Source organism: Sinocyclocheilus anshuiensis, unplaced genomic scaffold (genome assembly GCF_001515605.1).
Source record: "Sinocyclocheilus anshuiensis isolate Anshui unplaced genomic scaffold, SAMN03320099.WGS_v1.1 scaffold278, whole genome shotgun sequence".
NCBI classification, from domain to species: domain Eukaryota; kingdom Metazoa; phylum Chordata; class Actinopteri; order Cypriniformes; family Cyprinidae; genus Sinocyclocheilus; species Sinocyclocheilus anshuiensis.
Window position 1 is genome coordinate 2,304,908 of NW_015546072.1, and position 4,800 is coordinate 2,309,707.

At 35.3% G+C, this 4,800-nt stretch overlaps 1 protein-coding gene across 2 annotated transcripts in view; it reads right to left on the minus strand.

Annotated features, from left to right (window-relative positions):
* The window catches only part of LOC107699763 (neurogenic locus notch homolog protein 1-like), a 51,726-nt gene that overhangs the window by 33,131 nt on the left and 13,795 nt on the right, over positions 1-4,800 (minus strand). The gene's annotated exons all lie outside the window — the stretch shown is intronic.

Consider the following 4,800-nt stretch of genomic DNA (forward strand, 5'->3'; position numbering starts at 1 on the left):
TACGTATAACTTTGCTGGCTCTGGCTCTGCACTATTTCTGCAATGACTGATGTTAGTTTTTAGTATTTTATTTTTAAATTATTTAGATAATTATCATTATAAGTTATCATTATCAGACATAAAATTTCATTATCACCTTACCTGTATTGGCCAGAATTTTAATATCATGCATACTAACATATAATGTATGCCTGAGAAATCCAGACATACACAGCAAAGAAATACAAAATGTAAAAAGATTGTGCGGTCGCACTTTATTTTAAGGTCCAATTCTCACTATTAACAAACCAATAACTATGACTTTTGCTTCAGTAAACTTCTAATTTGCTGCTTATTAATAGTAAGTAAGGTGGTTGTTAAGTTTAGGTATTGGGTAAGATTAGGGATGTAGAATATGATCATATGTGCTTTATTAGTACTAATAAACAGCCAATATGTTAATAATAGGCATGCTAATAAGCAACTAGTTAATAGTGAGAATTGGTGGTGCTTTTTTAAATGTTTAAGGTTTTCTCACAGATTGAGGTTGTGCTTCACAGGTGTAATCCTGTTTCAAACGGATTTATGAAAGTCAGCCATCCATCAGCGGCTCTTAGGAGAAAAACGAGCACCTCAGCCTTTCTGAATGAATCTGAATTCATTCACTCCAAAGACAAGGCTGTGTCTATACAAGGGTCTTTGAACCCAGGCCTAACATTATCAGGACTTCAAAGTTGTCTTCCTCCACCTCAATGCCTGCTATTCTTCTAAAGTACAGAGTCTCCGCAGCATCAATCAGGACCTTGGGAATACAGAGACGGCACAGCAAAAACTCTGTAAAAGAGCCATACAGACTTCATAACAGGTTTTTTCTGGGTTGGCTTGAAAGTAATCTTTTGCCGATTTTACTCGGCGACACAAAAGGGGCCCTCCCTTGACATGACTATGCTGAAAAAACCTTTTGCAAAAAGCTAAAGCCATCCAGAGCCTCTGGAATACCGAAGCCATGTTTTTGGCATCGGGGGGCAGACGGAATATCTCAACACATTCCCAGCGCACTGTTTTCTGATCCAAACAGGGCCCCCCTCAGTGGGTTGGATGTTTTTACTGTGTCTCTCCCAGGATTAGGATGGCCAATAACTTCAACCAAGAAAAGAAAACACAGGGGACTGAGAACCAGGCACGACAAAACCATTAAGTGCACGGTGGGAACTGCACTGCTGCCCACAATGCTACCTTTCCTCCCGTTGTCCTATGGCCAGTCCGGCACATTTCTGGAGGTTCGTTTAGGTTTTTGTGATTATTACACAAACAACACAAACATCGTATGCATCACTAGCACAACAACAAACTCTGAAGTTCTGAAAGTGTCATCGATCTTGACATTGTAAAAGAATTCCATAGAAGAGAAGGTTTCCAGCCTGTGGAACAGCCAGAAATGCTTATGAATTCAAATCCATTTCTATTTAAAGGGTCATAGCGTACATTTTTATTGTTTAATTCCCTTGACTGGGGTCCATTTATTAATTGTTTTGCACCAGCAACTTGCATATTTTTGATTTCCGCTTGACCCTGAGTATTAAATAGTCTGTTTTTTGCTGCTATGACTTTAAAGTTGCGCTGAAATGTAAGCAGCAACAAATCCTTTCTTCCGTACTGTGACATACTGTACATCTAAATTAGACGGATTATCAAAAATAAAAATAAAAAAAACTGTAGTTTGGGGTTTGTGAGTTAATGAAAAGCATTTAAAAAGAAATCATAAAAATGTAAACTTAAAAAGTAAATACTTTTAAAATAAAAACAATACTTGAACATTATAAACAGAAATATTTTACTTGTTGACCTGCATGTCAGCATGACCATTAACTGATATCAGTTTACCGTAAACATGCAAATGTGTTGTTAAATTATTGAAATATTTACTTAAAATCTTGAGAGGTTTTCAAGAGAATATTTTAGAATAAAATAACGTATGAATGTAACCATGTAATCTATAAATAAGTAACTGTAATATAATTAGAAGCATTTTACAATGTAATGTAATCCATTAACAAGTACTTAATTTTTGGAATCTGATTACGTTTGACGTCCCCATCCTTCCAATACAGTCTCTTTGCAAAATGACAGATTCGGCGTGTGCTGAATGTGCTGCTGAAAGTCAGATTAAAATGATCAGGGACATTGTTAAAATAAACTTTCTAACTTCTTTCATTTCTAACTTCTCTCAGAAGGAAATGCAGAGCAGCAGGTGCCAAACAGCCAGGAACAGCAGAATGAACTTATATGGACATATCTTAATAGTTTTCTCATGATATTGTTATTTTTCTCCAAGTCTTTTACAGCTTGGTTGCAATAAATGTTTTTTGGACTAGAGAGGAAGTTATGTATTTGGTTAGTTTATCATGCTCTTGTATCCGAAACTTAAAAAAAAAGAAAAGATTATTTTCTTCAATACAGAAAAATTAGGTTGATTTAACCCAGACAAGACATTGCTGTGTGCAGTTATGAGGGCCTGTGTCAGCCTTCCAGAAAGGCCTCAGGGAGCAGGTGCGCATGCTAATGAGGGAGCAGCAGCTGCTGGTCACAGTGCACCCGACTCCCTACTCATAAACTCCCCTCACACTTTCCCAAAGAGAATAAGAGGGCCAAGGCAGCAGGCAGTTGAATGGTTTGCCCACCACAGAGCAGAGCAGACAGGCTCCATGAGAAGGCCCATTGTTCCTGCCGCCATTCAGAGCAGAGCTGACCGCAGTCTGGGTGCCTCTAACCCCTCTGAGTGTGCATTCAGCTGTTAAACCTCCTCTTCTTTCCCCTCCCTTCCCTCGGTCACCTCTCTATCCCTCTGGTTCTTATCATGGCCTCCCTTTTTAATCTTCCAGCCTCCTCTTCATTTCCTTCCTATTTGGCTGGGCTAGAGCTGTAGTCACACTCCTTCACATTTGCCTTTCACTGTTTCCCACCTTCTCCTCTCATCTCATCTTCAGCAGTTCCTGGTAAATCTGGATGATGAGGTCATTTTTTAATCATACACCTCAGCACTTGGCTGAAAACAACTCCCTTTCCTGCTTTTAAAAGTTACAAAGGGTTTAAGGGTTCTTTAATGGCCTGTGTCGATATCTATTTGCAAACTACTTAGATTATAATATTTTACATATTATATAAAATATATATACACCACAGTTCAAAAGTTCATAATAGAACTGTAGTGTCTGTGAAATATATAATATATATAATATTTTACATAAACAATGTTTTTGTGAAGGCCAATGAGACATAAACAACATTGCTGAAATTAAACTATACCACTTATTTTACATTCAGTAAATTACTCAGAAATATACGCAATCAGTATTAGTATTGGTACAATATATTGGTTATCAGACAGTATTAAATAGATTATTTTAATTTATGAGTATTGGGTTATTGGATATTTAATTAATTTCCCTATTTTTATATTAAGTGAGCATTAGTTAGCAGCAACATTAAAGTTAATCTAGTAAAACACGGCTGAACATAATCTTTCGTAAATTAAAAACCTGAATATCCATTTTTTATACTGTACATTATAATGTTGTGATGCTTAAATTAACTTTAAAATTAACAGTGTTTTATTTTTCATTCATATACGCAAAATATCTAAATTTAAATATCTGTTTTCAGCCATAATCAGAAATCAATAACCATGCTATGGCGGAAAATAAGATCAAAATGAACAAATATTATTTTATTTATTGGGATAGACAATATACAGTAACAATCTGTAATTTTTGAAACTGCATGACAAAGCTATGTACAGTACATTTACATTTAGTCATTTAGCAGACGCTTTTATCCAAAGTGACTTACAAATGAGGACAATGGAAGCAATCAAAATCAACAAAAGAGCAATGATATGCCAGTGCTATAACAAGTCTGAGTTAGCTTAACGCAGTACACGTAGCAAGTTTTTTTTTTTAACTATATAATAAATAAAAAGAAAACAGATAGAATAAAAAAATAGAGCAAGCTAGTGTTAGAGGCCTTTTTTTGCTTTTGTTAATTGTATAATAAATAAAAAGAAAACAAATAGAATACAAAAAGATTAGAGAAGCTAGTGTTAGTTGTTTTTTGTTTTGTTTTTTTAAAGAAAACAAGCAGTTAGTAAATAAATAGAGTCTAAAAGGGGCAAGTTTAAAAAACATTTTTTTTATATAAAGAATAGAATTAGAATAGAGAGTGCTAGAGTTAGAGGGTCAAATATAGATGGAAGAGATGTGTTAGTCATTTCTTGAAGATGGCTAAGGACTCAGTTGCTCGAATTGGGCAGGTCATTCCACCAGGAGGGAACAGTTCATGTATATTAAAAAAAAGCCTAATTAAGAGTATATATGTTTATGAAACTTTATGACTTAGCCTATAAATAATGTTGCATGAGTGTTTGTTGAGCTGCTCAGATTGAGTTGGGCAGGTCATTCCACCAGGAGGGAACATTTACTTTAAAAGTCTGTGAAAGTGATTTTGTGTCTCTTTGTGATGGCACAATAAAGCGACATTCACTTGCAGAACTCAAGCTTTTAGAGGCACATAAGTCTGAAGTAATTAATTTAGGTAAAGGTAACTCTACAGTATGATTTCTCCATCCAGCTAGTTTCTTCTACAATTACCCCATCAACTTCGGTCAGAAATCTTGGTGTAACCTTTGATGACCACATTGCAAAGACCGCTCGATCGTATAAAAAAAAAATAAATAAAAAAATTCTCTCTTGATTTATTCCTTCTCTTTCTAGCTTGTACTTATTTGAACAATGTCTAAGAACTTGGTATTACAACCACTTCCTG